Source organism: Siniperca chuatsi, linkage group LG19 (assembly GCF_020085105.1).
Source record: "Siniperca chuatsi isolate FFG_IHB_CAS linkage group LG19, ASM2008510v1, whole genome shotgun sequence".
In the NCBI taxonomy this organism is placed as follows: domain Eukaryota; kingdom Metazoa; phylum Chordata; class Actinopteri; order Centrarchiformes; family Sinipercidae; genus Siniperca; species Siniperca chuatsi.
Genome location: NC_058060.1, coordinates 8,575,476 through 8,601,361, shown reverse-complemented (window position 1 = coordinate 8,601,361; position 25,886 = coordinate 8,575,476). Strand labels below are relative to the sequence as shown.

Here is a 25,886-nt window from a genome sequence, read left to right as displayed (position 1 = left end):
TTTTTCCCCTTTGTCCAGGCCAAGTGAACCAAACTACCAGTGGCGGCTGGTCAATAGAGGGCACTAGGGCGCCGCCCTCCTTCAGCCTTTGAGCCACAAAAAACCCCATTATTAATAATAACAATAATAATCATAATAATAAATTAAACAAATTGTCAATATTTGTGTGTTTGAAATATGGAATGCACCAAGTAATATGTGTAAAACATGACAGATCATCTGCGCAACATATATGCATATATGTCCCCTCCACCTGTCTGCATGTCTCAGCAGCTCTGGGGCAATGGAGAAATCGCCCACAGGAGGCGGGTCTGAGTAGCAGTTTAGCCAAAGATATGAACATATGACATACAATTTAGACAATCAGCATCCTCAAATCTAATCCAAAAAGGGCGATTATTTTATCGCCCCAAGCAAGCCACTGCTAGTAGGTCAGGATCTTCTTTTATACAGTCTATGGTCAGGATCTCTACTGGCGCCATTTTAACTACATGACAATGCCGATCCCTAACTTACTCCTCCAAGACCCAACCCTAACTCGGTAAACTCTCTCCTCCAAGATTTGAGAGGAGAACTTTGGCGGAGTAAATACAGGTGAAAGAGCTGGGCCCAGATTAACCTCGCAATCAGACAGTAGGTTAGCGAAAAAGGGAAGCAGTAAATGCGAGGCTTCTCTTGTAGCTGGTACGCCAGAAAGGCCTGGCTAGCTGGATGTGCTCATGCTAATGCCTTATTTTGCTTTCCATGCTTGCTTTTTAAAAAAATGTGGACAGATCCAGCATGGACAGTTATGGGAGTGTGGGATATGAAGCACCTGTCTGAGAAAGTAAGGAAACATGAAAACACCAGGGCACACATGGATAATTCTGTCAAGCTAGCCATATTAGGCTGTGAGTGAACATCGCTAAGTTACGCAGCTGGACGGCGAACACAGGATCGTGGGGAAACACAATGAGGTGGAGGATAAAAACAAGCACATTTTATCCAAAATAATCGATTGTGTGAAGTTTTGTGGGACTTTTGAATGAGTCGGCCTTGCGTGGTAATGACGAGACTGACCCTGGCACTGACCCTGGCATGTTGTTGCCTCCCTAGACAGTGTGCTGAAGGAGCACCTAAGACAGCTAACTTACCGTTGGTAAAGGCATGTCAAAGAAAGTACAAAATGAGCTGTAAGGCTGCATGCTGTCAATGCTAAAGGATTACATTCTGAAGGAAGTAAAGAGTACTGATTTTATCGCCACTCAAGCAGACGAGACATCCAAACAAAGCGTTTTTTCCGAGTTCATTACCAACCGCCGACACCATCTACCGGGCTTCAAATGGACAATGAATAACCAGGTATCAAGCAGATGAACTCAAACTCTGACTGGTAGTGTACATTTATTCATGTTAAGCCCCAGTGTGTGTTTTTGTGCATAGCTGACATTTTAAAACATGTAGATATTATTCCATGTGTGGGTCAATTGACATTTACAAGATTGTTATTATTGTGTGTATTTCCTTCTGTTAACTGTTTTGTATTGGTTATCAGGGAAACAACAATTTAATTTTGAGTATAATTCAATTCAATTCATTTACGAAGAGAGTTACGAAGCAGAAGTTTGCTGGAGTTTACTATCTCTACACCTCAGAGCACTTAACTCCCATGTTTATGTCTGAATCGCAACATAACACCATTAATTGAACTTCATGTTTACTTCTCCTGATCTTTACCTTCCTATTGGTTTCCCCAACAAAACAAGGTCCATCTCAAGAAATAAACATTTTCTATTACATGTTTTATATTACACTGAATTCACCTGTGTGGGTGACCAAAATAAGTGATGTGTTTGTCAAGGCATTACTTACTGCTTTATTTTATGTTGGAATAAAATAATTGTCAATTAATACTTAATTTGTTAAGTAGTAATTCCTTTTTGATACATTCACTTTTTTGCATTAAAACATACCGGGATGTCTGCTGAAATTGACTGGATGTGGCACGGCCCTACCTAGAAAATTTTACTTAAATTTAAAAATGTAATTTTAATATATACATACACACACACACACATATTCTGACATACTGGCTTTATATAATGAACATCACTGATGTTAAAGTATGACTCCATTGATTTTCACAGACTGAACATGAGGTTTTTAGCTCAAGCTGCAGGTCGTAAAAACTGCATGAACTGTTGCAAAAAGTATAATTCTCTGAAGTTTTCTTTAGCACCAATACATGGTTCTAAGTGTTTTCACATGTTTTTTTACACTATGTAACCTTGTTAACGTGAATCGTGATCTAGTGGTTGTTTGTTGTGGCAAAGCTTCATTGGAGTTACACACGTCGCTAATGCTAAGGGACTATTGCCTCTCTGCTTCCTAACAACATTAAATGAATGGTCCACTTAGAATTAATGACTTCCTCACTCTGGACAAATTTGATTGTGTTAGGCTAACGACCAATCCTCAGTGAGGACCAGGCCAACATTTAGGTAGAGCTACGATTGGTTCTGCTGCTGTTTAAGACCTTTATTGATGGTGCCACACACACACACACACACACACACACAGAGAAACACTCTCAAACGGGTGAACACACACACACACACACCTTGAAATCAACACCTTCCCTCTGTTTCACAGTCAAGCAGGGGCAGCAAATCGCACGGCTCCCCAGACAATATTATCTCATATGCACAGACAAATTACCTCTTTGTTTTAAGGACATGAGTATTTCTCAAAAAGAAAAAAAAAAAAAAAAAAAAAAACACTCACACATTATGAAAATCCCTCCATAAACAGGAAAAAGAAAGCACTCAAAGGGAAGCTAAAGTGGCACTTATGGATACTGTTAGCGTTTTGGGCAAAAGAAATTCTCCTATTAAATGGGTCTCTCTCTCTCTCTCTCTCTCTCTCCCCCGACTTGCCGCAGAACAGATCAAATGAAGGTTACGCTGTCCTCTCTCATGGCCTACATCCTGATGCCAGAGCTAATTGCATAATTTGTTTCAGAATTAACAGCTAATAGCAGTCTCTTCTAGGCTCATGCCAGCCCCCTCCCTCCATATACTCACTTTCTATTTTTTTCCCCCCAACCTCTCATCCCATTACGCCTGTATTTGCAGAAGCTTTAGACAATATAGCAAAAAAAAAAAATCACACTGGAGTCAAATTACATTCATACCCAAGAAGGCAGTTTGGTGATGAATTATAGGCTAATTCCCCCACTTGGCCCTTGCTTATTGAATCTAATAGCATTGTTAAAATCTACAATGGATATTTCTCACTGCATTGACTGTTTGTCAAAGCAACTGAAAGAAGACAAAACAGCATTGATAACGAAAAAACCTGCTCATTTAGAAAGATTCATGAGCTACATTTGAGCCGTCAAACACATGAATGCACTCAGTCTTCTTTGCAAAAATGTTGATCCGCATAAGACAAGCCCACCTCCATGCATGTGCAGGGAGTCCAGCCTGCTAACACACGACTGAGGATGCAAGAAGCTGAGAAACACAGATGAGCTGCTCCGAAGGTGGCCACTATAAGTCAATGCCCCCTTGCACCAGGCAATAACCTTCTCTCCTCTCCGTGTAATAACCAGCCTGAATTTCTAAACTAAACAAACAGGAAGGGGAGCGAGGGAGGAGGGGGCAGGAGAGAAAGAGGCTGGTACTGCAAAACAAAGAGACTCTGGATTCAATCAATACTGTGATCCAGCTGTCAATCATTGGCTATATTAACCTGCCCATCTGTCCTGGACACATCAGCAACCACGGCAACCCTTATGTCTGTCTTACAGCATGGAAATGAGGCTGCCAGGAAGTGAAGCTAAATGTGTTATTTGGCTGTGGTCAATTTCCGATCACAGCAAGAACAAATATCTCACCAAGAAGTTGTTTTAAATCAATAAATCTGTGAGCACTGTTACTTTCTGTGGTAGACACCCTCACCCTGCACAGTGTGTGCCTTTTATACAAACACAACAACACATTCATGTCACTGAAAAGCTACAATGCAACCTCTTCATATTTCTCAAATTAAAAGGTCACGTTCACCTAAAACATTAAAACTGGCGATGCCATGGCAGGTAGTGAATGAGTTTACTCGCCTCCATCTGTCTTGAAAAAACAAACAACATATTTGATTGCTAAGTCAGAAGGGTCGCCGTGGTGAAAATGTTAATATTTTCTCCTAATCACATGACTTGACCCGGGTAGCCAATGATCTGTATCTGGTTCTCGCTCTTTCCTGATGTACTACAGCTTGCAAACAGAGCCCCAGGCACAAAAATCTTAATTAAGGTCCTTCCCAATGCGCAACCTTCAGACGACGTCGCCGAAACAAAGGGGGAGAAATAATAAAAAAGAAACACTGTTTTTCTCTCTTTACCATTTAGGAAATAACAGCCACTCGTTGAAAACTCTTCAAACCTTTGCCTGTATTTGGAATTTGATTGTAACCTCAGGTTGCCTTTTCTATTATGGTGGGAAATAATGTCACAATGCACAGCACCAGTTTTTAAATTGAAATTTGACAGCTCTACCAAGCAGGGATGTGAAAAAAGGAGACTCAGTGTTGCATATTCACACGGCAGCTCTCATGCTATTTTTCCTTTCTCTCCTTTTTATGTGAAACAGACTATTGTTGCCAATTTCCTCCAGTGGAAAGCAGTCTTAATCATGTATATCGTCACATGATTTATCTTATTTCATTAACATTATACCAGCCAACACATACAGTATCCACTCTATAAAAAGAGTAGGTGTTGTGACTGGGCTCTATATTTCTCTTATTTACACAGTGTTCAAGCCAGGACTGTCTGGGAGGGGGTCAAACAGGAACATTAGTACTTTTCAAGGGGATTACTGCTCCATCCAAGGTAGAAAATGAACAATACTGTGAAATCTGTGCACCTGGTGACTGACACAAAACGTTAAAATAATACAAAAAAATGATATTAGACATATCATATTAGATATAGTATTTTTTTTTCAATTACACTATAGAAATGATCATTTCAAGAACTCATAAAATCATATTGATGAAAAACAGGGTGAAAAAGTATTCCTCTGTCACCAGGACTTAACTGTCTCACTGACATAATACAAAAAAAATATTACTTTTTAGTTTTTTAGTTTGAAACTTAACTTTCAAAGTTCATCTGAATATAGAAAACCCCACCAATTTACTAGAGTTCACATTTAATGATAACTATTACTGGGATGCCTAAAATCCCTTTTTCATTATTTGTTATTTCATTAACATTCAACAGTGACAGACAAGTAAAGCTGAACATATCAGATATCATCTAAATTCATCCTGTTACTCTCAGTCTTTGAATGCTGAGTTATTGTTATATTAGCTAATCTTGCCAATCTCGCAACCCATCGGCTATCGTCTGATGATGATTTAACCTCTGGGGGCAACGGCCAATGTTTTGGGGCTTCCTGTGCAGCCGGCGGATATCAGGATAACGAATAACGGATATCCGAGCCGAGACTTCCTCTTCTGTGCGCCGGTCATTGTTTACAGTCCGATTAGCTCTCCAAACGGACTGTTTACCTGCAGGCAACCAAAGCCTGCTCAAACGTGATTGGTCAATACTACTCGGACTACAAACGGAAACCAGAACGCTTCCGATACCAAAATCTTAAGTATTAATGTGGTGTACTTAAAAGTATAACTGATGGATTCAGAATTGTTTACTATCTGTTAGCATTAGCTGTTGGTCAGTACTCTGTTATCTAGCTACAATGTACGGGGCTGGAAAATGAGGCGGACGGGCAGCTAACTTTGATTGTTTATTCTGATGGTCTTTGTGAACAGCAAAAACACACAATCCTCACTAACATTTTAAATATCAAAATGATACATGGTGGCATTTCGCTCCCTAAAAAACATGTTTGGCAGAGCTTTGGTTAACTCACAAAATTCCTGCTGACATCTTATACAATCTAAAAATGAAAAGCCTGCAAACAGCATTGATCCTGCCCTTGATTCTATGTGGACAATTGGGAGCAAGTTGTTTTATATTTGTATGTTTTAAAGGGGTCATCATCGCAATGGCGTGCACCTGCTCAAACCCTGTGTGTGTATATTATATATATATATATATATATATATATATATATATATATATATATATATATATATATATATATATATATATATATATATATATATATATATATATATATATATATATATATATACACACACACACACACACACACTGTATATGTCCAGTAACAGTAAGGAGGCTGTGAAACTCCCACTGTAGTTGCACTGATCTACAGTATGTTACTCAGGTATCATCCAATTGTAACCCATCAATAGTGGGTGTAAAGTGTGCTGGCCACTGTGTTATTGGATGTGTGTCTCTGTGTGTATGTGTGTGCGTGTGTGAATGAGTGTGTGTCATAATTCTTTCATTTTCGAGCAGTGCCCCCCTGTAAGCCCCCCCACAGCCGGAGCAATATCAGCAGCACCAGAGACAGCATGTGACCCAGCTTTACTCATCTCAGCTAAACCCACCTCTGACACACACCGCACACTCATTCACTTGCACATACACACACACACACACACAAACACACAGGAAAATGCACATGCACTCACACACCCACACAGGCACATGAACGAATACTGTGAAAAAGCACACAGGCTGAAAGGAGAGAGCTAATAACTGTCTTACCTGCTTCACCGAGTCAGCAACAGCAAAGAGAGCAAGACAGGAGAGAAACAAAAGAAGTTTATGTGAATGGCAGCACAAAAAAAAAGTATGTTTTAACAGGTTATTATCCCATGAGAATAGATAAACATCTAAATATAACCATCAGGAAATTACATTCAGTATATATACACTTCTTGTAGCCTTTTCAAAAATGGTTATATTCATGTCTAATTAATCCCTGCTTAATTAACATGGTTTAATCAGTGTTAACAAATTAAACCATGGTGAATATAGCCTTTATCGTATGCCAATGATATTGTTAGCACTGCTCATGATGTAAAATATTGCCCAGTAGAAGCTACGCATCTTCTCAGCATTACACTTATTTGTTATAGCAATTGTTTGACATTTTGCTTTCTTACCGAGAGTTAGATGAGAAGATTGATACTACTCCCAAGTATTAAGTATAAAGCTAGAGCTAGGAGGCCATTACCTTAGCTTAACATAAAGACTGGAAGCAGGGAGAAACAGCTAGGCTGGCTCTGTCCACAGTTAAAAAGTCTGCCTACCAGCACCTCTAAAGCTCAGTAATTAACATGTTGTACCTTGTTTATTTCATTCGTACAGACAAGCTGAAATATAAAAACAACAAGTTGTGGTTTTGTAGCGAGTTACATGCTGTAACTATTTCTTTGCAAGGAGCAGTGACTTTGCAACAGGCAGCAGCCGATTAGCATTAAGACCGGAAAGAGGGGGAAACAACAAGCAGGGACTTCCCAGACTCTCCTGGTTGCCTGGAAACTGCTCCCGGTGTATGCACCTGGCATGCAATCCTCATTGAAATTAATAGGCACCATCTTTGGGTCCGGTATCCAGTTCTAATAATGCATCCATGGTCCGGGTGGGCCGTGCTGGGCATAGATATAGAAAGTTTCCATATCTATGGTGTTGGGGGCATGGCTGAGGGCAGTGACTGTATGCATTTCTCCGTGGATTAAGCATTTTGATACTTTCACGGTATTTATATTGCACCTAGACCTGCTTTATAATTAAAAAAAAGACACGGAAAGCTCACTTTCTACAACATGGGACCTTTAAGAATAGGGTCTGTTAATTGCAGTTTTTATTCGCTATAATGGATTTACTGTTAAGTGTGAAGAGGAGGCAACTTTAGAATAGGGAACCAGTTTGGGTTAAAAAGTGTCAAACAACTGGTGAATTAGTTATGAGTAAGACCTCACTTTAGAATGGGGAACATATTCTGAGTTAGAAAGACTTAATTTAGAGATATTTGGACACTATTAACACTTGTAGTAGTGTTATTAAGTGAGAATGACTATTCTTGTGGCTCTACCACCTTATAAGGCCCATACTGAGCAAAGCATATTAAGATCATAATTCATGTACAACAACTTCCTTACTTACTATCAATAAGCAATTAATAATAATAAGTAATTAGGATTAGGGTTATTAAGGGAAAACTCTTAGGCCTAGAAGTTGTAGAATATGGTCATACAGAATAAAGCATTAATGAATGCTTTATAATGACTAATAAAGAGCCAATATGCTACTAATATGCATGCTAATAAGCAACTAGTTAATGGTGAATATGTGTACCTTAATATAAAGTGTTACCATAATCTTGCACATAATGTGCTTATAATGATGTTTATGATCATCTTCATTAAGATAAAAGGTATCAATACTGCTTGATTACAGGACCCAAGACAAAATCCTTGTGAGCTGCGCAGGACATAACCTCCACCCCTCCCCCTCAGCCACTATGGTAAACAACACATTGTTGCAAATCTGCCATATACACATTCCAAAACAAATATCCCTATCCTGAAAAGCCAGCATCAGGAACGGAGAAAAGGGAGGAAAGACGTTAGGTAAACGCAGGCATACTGATTGGCTTTTTAGAGCGAGCAAAACCGAGAGATTTCAATCAAGATTTCTGACAGTCTATTAGGATTGGCATAGGTTATCATTACCTTGTGTGTCTGCATCCTAATGCATGTTTTCCTTATCGACATTTAGCACATTGATAACGCCAGAGAACAGCAAAATGTCATTCTCTGGCTAAAGGTAGGCCTATATGTCTCTGGCAAACAATGCAGCTGCCTTTGAAATAATCTGATTTACCTTGTGGGGACATATTTCGAGCGTCTTGGGTGAAGATTGAGGTAATTTCACCAATTTAAGTGCCAGACCATGTCAACAATATTTTGGCACTGATGTTAAATACAACTCGATATCCTCTCATAATAATAATTATTTTAATAAAACTTTATTTATAGAGCACTTATCAAAACAAAGTACAAAGTGCTTCACAACAAGAGAAATACAATACCATAGTGAATGATGAAATATAAAGAAATAAAATACACAAAAGCAATAAAATAAAACAGCCAGTTCAGGTCAAATCAGGATGCTTTCCGATAAAAATGTGTTTTGAGAAGAGACTTAAAAGAAGACACTGACTCAGACAGCCTAATTTCTTTGGGCAAGATGTTCCAGAGCCTCGGAGCCCTGATGGCAAAAGCTCTGTCCCCCTTAGTTTTCATCCTGGACTCAGGAACAGACAGAAGACCCCTGTCCGAAGATCTCAAAGTATGTGAAGGTGCATAAGGGATTACAAGGTCTAAAATATAGTCTGGAGCCAGGCCATGGAGAGCCTTAAAAGTAATCAATAACATCTTAAAATCAATCCTAAAAACAGGGAGCCAATGTAAAGAGGCTAAAACGGGTGTGATGTGATCGTACCTCTTGGTCCTGGTTAACAGCCTAGCAGCTGAGGTCTGTACAGTCTGCAGTCGTTTCAAAGTTTTTTGATTAAGACAACTGATCAGGCTGTTACAATAATCAAGGCATGAGGAGATAAAAGCATGTAAAACTGTTTATGCATCAGTAAGATTTAAAAAAAAAAAATCAGATTTTTGCAAAGTTTCTCACGTGATAAAAACATGATTAGCAAGCTTAGTGATATGTTGCTCAAAACATAAATTGCTATCAAACAGGACACCAAGATTTCTTGCAACAGGCTTGATATGTTGTGACAGATTACCAGTAGATGGCAGTATTTGTTTAGTGAGGTGTTGGGATCCAATAACAAGGATTTCAATTTTATTTGAGTTGAGCTGAAGAAAATTTATCGACATCCAGTTTTTTACGTCAGACAGGCAGTCCTGCAGAGAACTCAGCGTACTAAGGTCAGTGGGCTTGACAGGGAGGTACAACTGTGTGTCATCCGCATAACAATGAAAAGAAATCCCATGTCTGCAGATGACATCACCCAAGGGAAGCATGTATAAGGAGAACAGTATTGGTCCCAGAATTGAAACTTGAGGCACACCGTACTTGATATGGGAAAAGGATGACATGAAGTTATTAATGCTGACACAGAAATTCCTGCCTCAGTCTATCTAAAAGAATGCCATGATCAATTGTGTCAAAGGCAGCACTTAAGTCCAGCAGCACAAGAATTGAGCACATCCCTGCATCTGCATTCATTAAAAGGTCATTAGTGACTTTGAGAAGGGCTCTCTCAGTGCTGTGGTGCTGACGAAAGCCAGATTTGATCTTTTCAAAGGTATTATTGTTTTCCACAGCAGCAAGAAACTGCTTGGATACAAGTTTTTCGAGAATCTTCCAAATAAAAGGCAGTTTGGAGATTGGGCGATAGTTATCCAGGAGGGTGGGATCAAGCCCAGGTTTTGTTTTTTAGGACTGGCTGGACACAAGCAGTTTTAAAGTAATCTGGGAGGCAACCAGTAGACAGCGAGCTCTTAAAAATAATTTGTAAAAGGGGCGCAGCAATACAATCCATAACTTCCAATAAAAACCTATTTTTTTCTGGATTTTGTCCAGAGGGCTGGAGGATACTCTCATAAGAGACATGATGTCTGCGAGTTCAGGCAGAGAAACAGCAGAAAAAGTGCTCAAAGAATCCCTGAGCGGGTGATCCACATCTAAAAAGGCAGGGTTGAGGGTGATACCAGATCTTAACTCCACCTTACCAGCAAAGTGCAAAAGAAACTTTTCACAATCAGCATCACAATCAGCAGGGGCACAAGGAGAGGCAGGGTTAACTAACTGATCCACAGTCTTAAACAGGAATCTGGGGTTGTGCTGATGGGCAGAAATAAGTGCAGAGAAATGACATGTTCTTGCATCCTTCACCATCCTATTATAAAAGGAGTAATAACTCTTTCATAGCCACAAAGTGGACCTGGAGACCTGATTTCTTCCATCTGCCTTCTGCATTTCCTTTTACAGCTTTGAATACTATTATTTAACCATGGATGTTTTCTAGTCTTTGTGTTATAAGATCTAAGGTTGCAGAACACAGGTAGTCAAATGAATCAACCAAATTGTTGGTGTTGGAGGAATCGGGAAACACATTCCCAGGAGAATTGAACACTGTACAGAATTTAGAGCCACTATGCTCATTAAGGACGCGTGTGTACTTAGAGTGGGATGAGACAGTACTAGCAGCCTGTAATTCACAGTTAAAAACAATGCATAGGTGATCAGATACAAACATGTCCCTGATTTCCACAGATGGAGTTTTCAGGCCCAAAGTAAAGACTAGGTCTAAGGTGTGGCCACGGGAATGAGTTTGGCCAGACACATGTTGTTGAAAGTTAGAGTTAGTGATATTTAAAAAAATAGAGGACTCATCAACATGAATATTAAAATCACCACAAAGAACAATTCTATCATAATTTAAAACAAGACTGGATAAAAATTCAGGGAGTTCCAACAAGAAGGAGCCAGCTGGTTTAGGGGTGGCGATATATAATAGCAAATATGACCGGGAGGGGGCCATCAAGTTTAAACATGAGCACTTCAAAGGAGGAAAAATCTTTGCAAGCTATGAGGTTACACTTTAAATGCTTCCTATAGACAGTAACAAGGCCCCCACCTTGACCACAAACCCTAGGGCGGCTAAAGCAGTCATAATCAGGAGGGCACAATTCAGCCAGCTGACTGTGATCACCAGGACGTAACCAGGATTCAGTTAAAAACATAAAATCTAAAATCAGTAGAAGAGATAAAATCATATAAAATAAACGTTTTGTTAGAGAGGGATCTTTGAGAAGAGCCATCTTAAAAAGTCTGCGCTGGGTTAGAACTGAAGTTGAGACTGGAGGTAGGGTTCTGGCCCCGCTCTTTATAAAATTTTTATTATTGCTATGTCGGCTGTGTCTGTTTCGTATTAAGGACCTATGTGAAATTACCACAGGAATTTTTAAAAGTAGCACTAGAGGGATCCAGGCTCCAAATAGCAGCACTATGTTCAGTCCACAAGGGGGAGTTAGTGGCAGCGGAGGGTGCGTGGCTGTTTATGGAGGGGAGAGAAGAGAAAGAAGAAGAGCGAGGGGAAACAGGTGCTGTAAATAGTCAACTACGTGAGGAGGACAGCACAGCGTGCTGCAGGTTGCATGCCGCCAGCATGTGACTACCTGACTTGTTTGACACTGCGGGAGCTATCCCTTAGTGTCTTTGCTATATATTCGGGGCAGGCTATGTAGGGCAGGATTCTAGTATGCTCTTGCGAATCCAGCTGCTTCGCAAGGTAAAGTGATTTAGGCAGCAGGACTGCTTACCACGTTCTCACGTGACGTGAGAACGACAGTTGGTGGCAGTAATGCACCTCTAAGCTGGTTGACAAGTGACAAGGAAACATGGAGGAGGAGACTGAAATTGTAACAGAGCAGGAGGAGTTGTTTTTGTTTGTATGGAAGTACCAAATAAAATAAGAAAATAATCAAATGTGCAGTGGGGTATGGTTATTTCAAACCATTTCTTAATTTAATTTACAATTTACAATTAGTGTATCAACCTGAACTATTTTATATCTACAGATGACATCTCTGCCAAGCCTTCCAGCCTCTTGGCGAAGAGAGCTACTTATCATTCAACCTCACCAAGTACGGTATTCAAGCAACATGAGCAAACAGACAAATGGATAAAAAGATACCAGACTCGGAGACAATCTAAGGGTGTGTACCTACAGATATGCAAATAGAGATTAGAGGGAAATGGGAATGAAGAGGAGATGGACTGACAGAGAGACAAAAAGTGAGAGAAGGCAAGAACATGCCACAAGACACTAGGAGATTAAGCAGGTTTCTTGGCTCAGGCCACACACGCTCACACAGAAACCGTGGTGTGTGTTGTAAAGCCGAACAGCCTTGCTGGCAGGCTTCTCTCTTGTCTGTCACACGGATCATCCAGCTCTGGCCAGATGTGGATTACATCTGTACTAACATGTGGTTTTGGATCCTGTATGTTCGGTGATAGTGCGTGGTGCCAAAAGTGATACAGTATGAAACACAGGCCAAGAATTTGGTTTTATCCTCCAAACTTCACAATACACACATACTACATTCACTACACAGTAAAACTGAAATAGTTACTATTTATTGTGGTCGTGCAGATAAAGTAACTTTTTATCCTTTAATCAGATTTTTATTATCACTGAAAATTTTTGTCTTCATATGTAGCAGTATTAGTCATAGTGGCAGCAGTATCCTGGGTTTTAAAGAGTTTGGTCTAAATCCTATTTCAGAAGGTTTTCCATCCTGAAAAGATTGAAGAATGCCTTGGAAATACCAAATATGCATCATAACTTTTTTTGGATTTTCAGCATCAAAATCATATTCAGATATTCAAATCAGCAGAATATATCATTTTTGGTAGCTTCCATCCACAAAATATCCACAAAATATCGGTGTTGACCTTCAATAACCCATTTTTGTTGCCCCTTCAACTGCACATTGTCAAGAAGAGTAATAGAGAAAAAGCATATGATGTTTTTGTCCTCATTCTGCTGACATAGTTGCCAGCTTATCTCTGTGGTGAAACTGGAGCTTCTGGAGTCAGTGCTCAGAATCAGATACATGGACCATTACTACACAGATGTTGCAGTGTTGTAGTGCTTAAGTCTCTCATGATTTGATTGGCAGGCCAAGCCAGACAGCGACACGGTGCTATAATTACTGATGGTGAGGCTGTATGCGCAAAACAAACACAAGTCGACACAGAAATCTACGCTGAGCCGAGCTGCGCCATTCATCTCAACAGAGGCAACATCCTCAGAGTTGTGCTAACATCATTCAATCATGGAGGTAATTGATGTATTTTTTTTGCAGCTACAAGCAAGCTCGGGGGAAGGAGCTTTTGTCAGTGTTCTTTTTTTCCCTCCTCACTCTTGCTTTTTCCTCTCACCGCATGCCACATGTTGCTCTGGCAGACAATCGACTGCACAGACAAGGGGAAGAAAGCGACGAGAGGAAAGTAAGAGAAATGCAGAGATGCGTTGAGAAAGGCAAAGCACTGGGAGAAACCCAGACAAAAAACAGAGAGACAGAAACACAAGGACAGTGAGATGATTGAAGGCAGAGAAACTGCGAGTCAAAGTGGAGGAGAAGGAATAAGTAATATACATCCAAACCGGGCAAAAAACATGAGGGTGAATGTGTGACAGAGCCGTGCTGGCAGCCATCCATCCACCACAGTGAGGCTGACACTAACATGCGTGTCAAGTAATTAAGACCCAGCCATGGTGGAAAAGCCATAAATCATCAGCAGACGTATGAAACACTCTTCTACTTCATTATGTACTTGTAAATATTGATGTGGATTTACAATGCAGTCCACAAAAAGGTCAGGGGTGGAAATATTACATTAAACATGTCTGAATTTATACAGGCCTAAGAAATACACCTGAATATGGTACACAAGGGAATAATAAGTCACATTTAACAACTCCCTGAACATCTAAACTGAGGCTAATCTACAGGAATTACCCTTACTGCATTGATGAAAATCACTTTTATGGCATGACTGCTCTACTGTGGCAGTCTTTTAAAAAGCTGTTTCAAAATTGGAAAGTTTTGATCATTTTATTAAACAAACTAGCCTGGGATTCTTCTGTTGGATAGCTGCCACAGTTATCTATATGTTCTTGTACAAATGTGGCTCTGTTCAATGTATGTATCAATATCTGTTGACACGGTTTCAGTTCCATGGTTGCCAGAAGTGTCCTCTAAAGGAATAGTTTAACATTTTGGGTAATACACTTATTCACTTTCTTCTTCTAGCTCAAGCTAGGTGACAGTTTAGCTTAGCATGAAAACTGGAAACAGGTAGAAACAGCTAGCTTGGCTCTGTCCAAAGTAAAAAAAAAAAAATCACCACATTAGTAATTAAGATGTTATATCTCGTTTGACAGAGCTGTTTCCCCTTGTTTGTAGCTAGATCTAGAATGCGATTAGCTTAGCTTAGCATAAAGACTGGAAGCAGGTGGCCTGGCAAACAGGATACAATGTGTTAATTACTGAGCTTTAGAGGTGCTGGTACATGGATTATTTGAACTGTGATTGGGCCAGGCTAACTAAGCTAATCGCCTCCTAGCTCTAGCTTTCTACCACACGCACAGAGATGAGAGTGGTATCGTCTCATCTAACATTTGGCAAGAAAGAGAAAAAAATGAAAATTGTCAAAATGTCAAATTATTCCTTTAACAGAAGACTGATTAAAGTCACTAACGTTACTGACTGCCACACTGCAGTTAGTGTATTACTGTGATTTTGTGCTAACTCCTCTTTTGAGTAGTTGTGGGTTAAGTTTATTGGTCTTGTTTGGCTATGACATTCCCCTTGACACAACAAGTGGACTGGACACCAGCTGCCACTGTTTGTATTTCAAATATTTATCAACCGATTAGTTATCCAACTCGAGATCTGAGGAAAATATGTTTGAAGAGACCTCATTTCCCTTGTTGCACAACCCCACTATACGAGAGCACTGGCTTCATGATATTATGTGACCAGTGATGAGAGTTGACCCATTTGTATGTTGCTGAGCGTGCCACAGTAGGAGGAAGGGCCATTCTTATGCCATCTGCTCCACACAGAGCCACAGTTGCCCACTGCCCCCATTGATTTCAACTGGCTGGAGGTGCAACTGCTGAGCCAGTCAAGACACAAGGAGGAGCATTCAGGTCCTGCCAGCTCCGACTCTCAGCTCGGTTACACAAGCTCACTTGTACAAACTGGAGAGCCAAAAACTAGATAGATGACAGTGAAAACAAATGAAGGAATAATGAGCTGTTCAGAATGCATGATAATTGGCAATACATCTGTTTGTCATTTTGCTGAACTTTCTGCCATCATAAAAAAAACAAAACCCAACTGACTAATTAGAAATAGGTTACATGGTTAAATGTAAATGTGTCATTATTTTGTGAAGCCAGTACATTCGCCTGCGAGGGCAAGCAATTCAGTGGTGGGGCCTAATTAAATCTGGGTTTGTCTGCACACAGCCAATGAACCTTGATGTGTGATGCCATCTCATTAAATAACAGTGATGAATAGGTGGATGGATAGATAGATAGATGACTGCTTGGATGGATGGATGGATGGATGGATGGAGACACAAACAGTTAGAAGACATGCAAGGGCTTGATGTCGCTGTCAAAACAACCCTGAGACGAACACGAATGAAAATACATAGACACAGCCAGTCTAGCAAACAGCTGGCTACTGACAGGAGTGCCAACCTGCCCAGCGTCGTATCTCTTTATTGGACACTTCATGCGTGACCGTCGTGATGCTGCTAAGTTTGGAGCGCCCACAGACAAACAACAGGGGAAAGAAAGTTGTTTCTGTCAGTGAGTCAGAGCCTGACAGAGTGAGGCAGGGCTGAGACGGCCACTACTGTCTCTTACGAAGAGATAGTTGCCAGTACGGTGAAGAAACCCAACCAAACCGATAAACCCAGTCATTAGTGTGACTTAGGCGTGACAACTTAGCAGACTTGTTAATAGGTGGTGTGGTAAATGCACTAATAATTCAATGCATTGTTGAGAAAGTAATAAAGCCATTTAACTTAGTGCATGTTGAGCTTATTATCAATTTATTTTTTTATTTCATTTAAGAGTATGGCAGCATGAAGTGTGGCTGCCAGTGCCTGCCAGCACTCATACAATGTTGGCACAGGTAGGCTTTCACAGAATATTTTCAGACTTCTTTTTTTGCACATGATCTGTCTTTAAGGCTAAATATGCAACTAAGAGTAGGCGCATGGCAGTCATTCAGATGTGACTCAAGAAATAACAACTAATTGGCCGACCATGACTAAAAACAATTTTTAATATCGCTTCTTGGAGCGATACCTCGTTCTAAATCTGCAGAGTTGAGTCTCACCCAAAGATAAGCGGGCCATCCCACAGTCCTCTCTTCCCCCCCATTGTTAGCGTTCTTCCTGGCAGGCTTCTTCCTTTTCTAATATGTTTTTATAGCCTCTCGCCTGAAGCTACACAACATATATGTGTGTCCGTGTTGCGTTGTGTCCGGTAGTCTACACAGAGCATGTGTTCATCTGTGTGTATGTATGTGCCTGTCAAATATACTTTTACTGCTGCTCTTCCTGCTGTGTATGTGTGTGTGTGTGTGTGTATGTGTGTGCATGCATGTGTAAAACTGTGTGTGTGTTAGCGCTTGCCTAATATGCTTTTATTGGCTCTCCCCTAGGTTATCCTGCTGCTGAGACGTGTGCATAGCAGTGCTAAAGCGGCAGAGGGATCCTCACCATCAGTACTACCAATGTGCGACCAGTAATACAAACAGGAGCGCGTTATTTAATGCCTTTCCTACCATTAACTCTCAGGGTGTGTGCTTGTGTGTAAAAGCATGTATACGTGTGTGTATGATTTTGTATATATATGTGTGTGTGTGTGTGAAAGAGAGAAGCATTTCCTCCGGGGGCCCTCTAGAAGACAACAAACACTTCAAAGGATCCCTCCGCGATACTGAGCATGATATCTGCCCGAAGACACGAGGTTTAAGCGCTGATCCGCCACTGTTTTCTTTACGATTAGCCAGGCGGCAGAGCAAAATGTCATTTAGTCTAACACTGTTCTGGTGGATTTGCAGCGCTGTTTGTCTTCTTAAATCTACAACAGAGGACTTGGCAAATGAACCCTGAGCCCTATGAATAAAACAACAGGGGAGGAGGGAGGTGGCGAGAGAAAAGCCTCGCTTGGTTTGAGCGTTTGAGGAACAGCGTGGTGCAGAAGGCAACGTGATTGGAGCCGACAGCGGCAGCCGGCAGTCACCTGCGCGGGAGAAAAAGCCCTTTCTCGCTTTGCTCAGAGGGGCTTTTAGCGTTCCATCAGTGATGGAGCGTTTTGTCAGGTGTATTAACACGAGGACTGTGTGGCTTCTACATTGCTGCAGTAGTGTCGGCAAGGACAAGTTGATGCCATGTTGCATTCTGTTCCACCATGAACGCTTTTAACTGCTGTGACCCAGAACACACACTTGATCATTAACGTTATCCATCACGGCTCCTGACACTTCATAACCTGGACTATTTGCAAAAGCTGTTTCCATGGCACAGCCAGGCTCCTGGAGAACAACCTAAGACAGCAGATCTCCAGCTTTGACTTCAGAAATTCACACTTCTCTCAAAAGATGCAACTTTACATTAAACCTTAAAGCTCATATTCATATTATCATTTTTTCACAAGACGACACTTTTATACAGTTAAACATACAAATGCATTCTAGGTTTTTTTGATTGATGATTTTCTTTGATGATTTTGTGTCATGCACACAAAGTGCCCAACCCACCAACCAAAAATACATTTGCAGTGTTCAAACATTCCATTTCATTACAAAATTACTGGTTTTTGGAGTGTAATTCATGTTGTATATGGTTGTAATTTAGTATAAATACCAGCTGCTACCTGGGAAAACATGTAGGTCAACCTTCAGGAAGGAATTACAAGTGGGACATGTGGGTATCTTTTGTAAGGCTCAGATATCTCCTACTTGTACTAAATTGCCTCAAAACAGGCGGCAGATCCACCAGTGTTATAGGGCAGCAACTTATGATTATTTTCATTAGCAATTCATCTAACAAAATCTTTTTTTTGGGGGGGGGGGGGATTATTTGATTAATTGCAGGAAATGCTCATTTTAGAAGCTCGAACAACTGAGGTTTGGCATTTTTATCCGAGCTAGCAGCATAGTTTCAGGGACGTCGATGTTGGTCGGTCCAAATCTCAAAAATCTCCACATCTACACAGAAGACTGGCACAAAATTTTGATCTGACATTCGTCTTTGCGAATGACTTTGGTGATCTCCTGACTTTTCCTCTAGCGCTACCATGCGGTTCACATTTGTGGCTGTAAGTGAAACGTCTCAACAACTATTGGATGGTTTGCCATGAGATTTTGTATGCACATTCATGTTCCCCTCCGAATGAATTGTAATAACTCTGGTGATTTGTCCAACATGGTTTATGGCAAAATACCTGCGAAACTAATGACATACTTTTTGTTTAGCACTAATTATCTAATGTCAGCATGCTAACACGCTAAGCTATGATGGCTAACATGGTAAACATACCTGCTTAACATCAGCATGTTTGCCTTGTCATTGTGAGCATGTTAGCATGCTGACGTTAGCACTTGTTAAAAAGCGCTGCTGTGGCTAAGTACAGTCTCACAGAGCTGCTAACATTAGTCTTGTTGACAAATAACTTAAACAATTAATTGATCAATCAAAATGGTCTTTGCTGTCAATCCACTCATCGATTCATTGACTAATCATTTCAGCATCACAGTGGAATATGAATTCACACTAATACAACAAATCACACTGTACAGTATAATGCAGTTCTTTGATAGTTGATATTGTCAGTTGATGCTGATTGGCCAATCAGGTACCAGCACCTCATACCAACATCTCCAGAATATTACTCTAACGCAGACACGGAGGTCATTAGTCCAGGGAGACGGTTTAGCCCAGTGACATTTCAACCAGCCCAGTCAGTCATTCCTCACTAATGAATATGTTAGTGTCTGGCCAAAGAGAGCCTGTGTAATTTTTCCCTCCTTTTATCACAAGGATGCAGGCCGACACAGCCATGGCATACGTTCAACACTCTGCGGGGATAGACAAACAGGCTCTGCCAACAAGATGGAGTGTTTATGTATTTCCCACCTCTCAGTTAATATTCAAATACCTCTGCCCACTGGCACTGTGTGTGTGCCTGTGGTACACAAAGCACTGCTTTAGCATGATATCCTATCTCGCCGGTATTGATGACAATTCAATGGGCCCTCCTGACCCAATGGTTCTAATCACCATCATAATCCACCCACACACACGCTCGCCTCCTCCATAACAGACCGCTGGTGGCTGCGTCACCAATGGGCTCATTAACTCGTTGTGTCAAAGGAAGCCTATTTTATGGTGGAGGTAGGTTGGTGGACATTAATTAGTCCAACACTTGTCCATATGCATTATTCAATTGTGTAGGAGGTATTTTGGCCAAGGAAAGCCAGAAAGAAAAATGTGATTGCTTCACTCTTCGCCTCCATATGAAGTGATTTGCAGCTAATCATACCATTTACATATCCACATCTGAAAGCCCCTTTCTTTTTGTGTGAAAAGTTCTTGACTACAGTTACTGTAGTTTGGTTTCTTTTTCCTGTGGGATCATTCAGGTAAATAAAACTTGTTTTGCCAGTGAGTTAGACGATGATTAACATTAAAAGAAAGGCGAGAGTTGGTGAAGAAACACATCCAGGCTTAAATGGACCATTAGAGGCAACTTTTGGCTGATAAAAACGTCTTGGATGACATCTCGATGAAATAAACTGCCCCAGCGAGGTTTTAGATGAAGCTCTGAGGCCGACTGCCAACAGTGATAGAACGCTGGCACATTCAGGCTAAACAAGAATATTTAAGAGACCAGTTCAAAATACACAAATATTGTGGCAGTGATTCAAATGTTAACTCAACACTCAGTGAGTAAGGTAGGAATGCTGACAGTCTAAGCAAATATTAGTGGCCACAGCTGAGATTTGAGAAAGGCTTTGAAATTAGAGTAGATAAATTAATCCTATCTACTTCAAATGTTGACATGAACATTGATAGAAGACTTGTTTTTTTAAGTCACGACGGAGTAATGTGTGTAGTCAGGGAGTAACGTATACAGTTCTCATATCACAGATAATCGACAGTTTACAATGTCTGTACTGAAAGAGACACAAAACGATTACAAAGGACATGGCTGCGACGTTTGTAGTTTCTTTATAGTTCTTTTGTGTCTCTGTGTAGTCGTTTTGCATCTATTTATAGTCATTTTGTGTCTCTGTGTAGTCGTTTTGGATCTATTCGTAGTTTCAGTGACATCCTGCAAGTGAAACAGATCTCTCAGGTGCCGCTGTTGGTTCAAAAACTAGGCCTGTTCAATAATCCATCCATGCCTGCCCACATAGATATTGCACCAATCAAATAGAACAGTAACATATGAGGCACTATCATGGCAGACAGAAACTAAAGAAATGTATTCTTTTCAGTATTATAATTTTGACCAAAGAGTCAAAGCAAACTACAAATATATATGTATATACTGATTTCTTAGCAAAAATACATTTTTATTTCAGTTCATCTATAACATTTAAGTGCAGTTTGATTGTTAGCCCAAATCCTACATTAGTCCTGCGACAACCATCTGCCAAACCAGAGATGAGGGGAAAGTGGAAGGCAATCATCGCTACATTTTATTAACAACTCCATTTAAATGACTTAGTGGCAGCAGCAATCTGCAGAGGGCACCTTCAGCAATCAACAGCTTTGAGCACAGCTGCCATGTGAGGTGCACTATGGGTAGCGGAAAAAGCTGAACAATGCGATTAATCCCACAGGATAAGAGAAAAAGAAGAAATTCTACAGACAATCACGACCAATGCCATGACCTATTTGCTATACACAGGTCCGTTTGAATAAGTACTTCATTTAATAATAATTGATTGAGGAAAATTCTGAACGGTGGAGTGAGGTAATGCACTGGTGACACACTCCCTCTCTTTCTCTCTCTCTCTCTCTCTCTCTCATCTGCCCACTTTTCCTCCTCTCTCCAGAAATGTATTTTGTGCTTGAGTGAATTAGGTGATCATTTTTTTATCTTACATGCCGCGCTGGCTTCTGGAGTTTCTAGCTCCAAGGAAATTGGAAGGGAAGAAGAAGTCGAACATTTATCGCATGCCGAGGTTAATCTCCTGAAATGGTGGGATTTGGTCAGAGAGGAAGTAGAAAATCCACGCTTGCCACTGTTATTTTTTTTCTCTCCCTCCCTCGCTCTCTCCATCCTGCCTTTCCTCACGGTGGAAGTAAAATCCTTCGAGCTGAACAGCGGTGACAAGACGGAGTAGCAATGCATAAATTAAGGCAGTGACTGTACTCATCACTCACTGTCTGACGCGCTGATAATACTGTGTGATCATCTTTCATCGCTGTTGTTAATGCCTCAAATACGAGCAACTGCACTGCTGTGTTTTGTCTAGCAGCAGTGCATGTGAAATGTTTACTACGACGTGACCGCAGACGGCTAACAAATTATGTCCAAGTTCAATCTCAAGTCATATAAGACAAGTTAATGTCAAGTCTTATGCCTTTGAAGGCAAGTACAGGTACAAGTCACAAGTCTTGATAAGCAAATTGCATTGCAAGATGCAAGTCTGTTAAGTAACATTTTTCTTCCAATGCTGTGTTAAAATAGCTTCTCAGTTCACCTTGTAAGCCATGTAATGTAAAAAAAATAAATCTTACCTCAAAGTCCATTTAGTAGCTATTCTAGAGCTATTGATCATATCACACGATCCTCATCAGCAGATGGAGTTTTCTATGGAATTCTAGATGTTCAAATTCCCATTTTTTCTGACTTTATCACCTTCTTGTCCATGTTGGCTTAAAACTTTCAAAGTTCATTCTCGACCTTCGAAATAGCAGTTGACAAATTAAAACTGAAAAAAGAAAAAAAAACTGAAACTGATGAAGATCATTTAACATGATCAAGAGCTATGGAACAGCTACAAATGGACCTTGAGGTGAGATTGTTTTGTCAACTACATTACATGGCTTACGAGGTGAACTGAGAAGCTATTTTTCAGCCAACATAGAGAAGAAGCCCATGTGCTCAGAAAAAAAGAGAAAATTTCAACATCTACAATTTCATGACATTGGTCAAACTATCTGCTGATGAAGATCATGTGGTAGGATTGAAAGCCCCAGAACAATTTCACTTTCTGTTTCCAAGATCAAGAATGAACTTTGAACTTTAACTTTGCAGTTCCAGGATTTTACCAGGTCAAAACTTTAAATATTTTTGATTTCAGCTTTGCTTTCTCACCTCAAGTCTTTTGGAAATTATGTTTCAAGTAAATCAAGTCTCAGAGCTTTCAAATCTCAAGTGCTCATTTTTGTGACTTGCGGTAAGTCTGGCTCAAGTCAAGTCTCAAGTCTACAGCTCTGCTATTTACACAAAATAATCATTTCTTTCCATAACTTTCTACTAAATATTCTCGAAAATCAGATGTACTGATGGCAGCCACGCACTGAATAAAATGTTGAACATCTTTTCTCCTTGTGATAGCTGGAGCTGTTAGCCTGACTACTGTACAATTCGTGTGAACAGTCTTTGCCATGATTGCAGGACATCTGTCAAAATCATCCTGAGGACTCCAAAGCTTTTACCTGTTTTTTTGGCATCAACAGAAAGCATCAGTCACCACTGTGTACCAGCCACTTCCATCACTACTGTGCAATACTGTTTTTTTTTTTTTTTTTTGTTTGTTTTTTTACAAAGAACTCGAGAGGCCTTTCACTGTAAACACATGCTTGACAAGACGGCTGCTGCTGAAAGGACCAGAAGCCTCAGATAAAGTGGATGTTGGTAGGACATTTATACCTGCACTTTATGGCATTTGCAAATGGCTGCCTCAGTAGTGGCAGAGTAATTCCATCCTGTCATATTTGTCTTTAGAAACTGTAACAAATTACAGCGAGTTTGCGGTGGAAGAAACTCTTCCTTCTCTTCTTTTTGCTCGCCCTTTTTTTTTCCACTTTTGGCCTGCAGAGATAAGTCGCTGATGGCAAGATTGTGGAGGCCACCCATTTACAGTGTGTGGCAGGTGACAGGGAGACATGTTTCATTCTGCCTCGTGCCGCGTGATGTGGTTCCCCCTTTCCCCTCTCTGTCTATTCTCCCTCCTCTGTTCTCCTCCCCTCTCTGAACTCCCCCAGCTTTCACCCTTCCATCACTTTTCTTCTTCCCCTCTCCTTCCTTCCCTTTTGACTTTCTCCACTTTCTAGAGGGGTGCCTGTCAGCATAACTCAACCCGTCAGCTCAGGGGACAGGATAGGGGTAATTGGGGTAGAAGTGTGTGTGTGTGTGTGTGTGTCTGTGTTTGTGTGTGAGACGGTGCTTTCACCGCAGACATAACTGCCGTTCTCTTTTCCACTACCTACTAATGAGGTGTGACTTGTGTCTTGTGGAGAGTTGGACAGACGATCATACCCCTTCCACACACACACACACACCTCCCAGTGACCCTCTCTTTTTCCCTCTTCCCCCCTCTTCTTATCCAGTCAATAGATGCTGAAGACCCATCAGTCACCCAGACAACGACCTGGCCTGACCAGAGCACAGCGAGCAGGGTGTCAACACATTGCACACGGCTGCATCAACCAGAGCTAACACTCTCTCCCCAGTGTCCTTCCTAAATGTTTCAATACTTTCTGTAAAGACTGGGTTTATTGGAAGAGTGGCTGCAAACAAACCATAAAGCCATATTTATAATGAGTTAATGATGCCAAGAACCTTTACAATAAGTGGTTAAAAGTTAAAAGATAAATGGTATACGATAAGAGTTCAAATGTTAGTTGAACTGTAAACAATAAGCAATTCGAATTTTTGGTGAATCGCTAGAGAAAGGTGAGATGTGTGTACTGTGAATAGTGCCAGTTGGTTAGTAAGAAGTATTTCAATTTCAGTTTAAGTGTAAGTAACTCTACCACAGAGATGAAACACCATTCTGCCAAAAAAAGAAAAAAAAAAAAAATCGTTCCTCCTCTGGTGTTTTGATGATGGTGTTGGAGAGCTGTTTAATATTGAGAAACCAATCAACCCCTTCAGTGACCCCTCATGCCCTGTGAATAGGGACATTTTTCATGTAGACCCCAGATGCTTTTAAGTTTTATTTTTGTAGGGTTTTGGGTCACTTTTTCAAGGTAGAAAAGTATTGAATAGTAAGTAGTGTGTATGTACATTATTGTCAATAGTGTCCCAATTTAGCGGGACATATTGGTCATTGCCCATCTAGATTTGAAATATGTATGTGTAAAGTCAGATGCTTGTTGTATATTCAAGCCTATTGTCTAATTCATCTGCAGTGATCCCAACACTAATTCCCAGCCACAGTGGGCGGTGTGATATATATTGTGTACATGTTCTATATCTATGCTGAGTAATTATTCACAAAACATAATACATGACCTTTATAACCACATATGAATTATTTTAGTGCTTAAAGATAACAGATATACTGTCTTGTTAACACTGATATCACAGAAATTGTTAACCTTAATTCCTCTCCAGACTTGATCTCCATTTCGAAGCCCAGTGTTTTCAGTCTTTTATATGTGAATCAGAAAAATAACCCTGACCTGCTTTCACCCTCGGTCACAGCAATGAACGTTTAGCCAGCGCTCTCACTGTTGTTCCACCTGTCCGCCACTTTAACAAACCACTTCCTTGCTGTGGTGGCTTGTACCTCAGCACCAAGGCCGGCGGTCTCATCGCTCAACTACAGAAGTGCCTGTGTACAATATCTCCTCTCATTAAGTCAGCTATAATGTGTCCCTCAGGCAGGAGTCACACGTAATGTGAAGCCGTCTCATTAGTGCTGTCACGTCACTTTCATTTAGGAGTTATCCGACAGCGTTACGCGCCTCTCTGAGCGTTCTGGCCCTCCCGGCCCAGTTCAGCATGTCCAATGACTTATTCCTGCTTAGCGCTTCACATTTCCTTAAGTTTCACTTATTACGGGTGTATTAGAAAAACAAATTCACCACAGAGTTCTGCCAATTTAATCTTTTGTTGAACGTGTGTGGTAGAGTTGTAATCTAATAAACCTCATTAGTAGGAAATAAGGCTTGATGATGATGAGGGGATTTACGAGAGGCCTGCTAACCGCCCTGCTTTGGCCCTGAAAGAAATTACTAATCAATGACCAGCCCACAACTAATTGCTAAAATAGCTTGGACAGACATTCCCAAGAAAGATTATGGGAATATTGCTGTCACCACTCTAAACTGTGGGTAAATTAAATACATTGTGCATGTCTGACATCAG

At 40.6% G+C, this 25,886-nt stretch overlaps 1 protein-coding gene across 9 annotated transcripts in view; it reads right to left on the bottom strand.

Annotated features, from left to right (window-relative positions):
- Nucleotides 1-25,886, bottom strand: part of adarb2 (adenosine deaminase RNA specific B2 (inactive)) — a 255,560-nt gene that overhangs the window by 98,885 nt on the left and 130,789 nt on the right. The gene's annotated exons all lie outside the window — the stretch shown is intronic.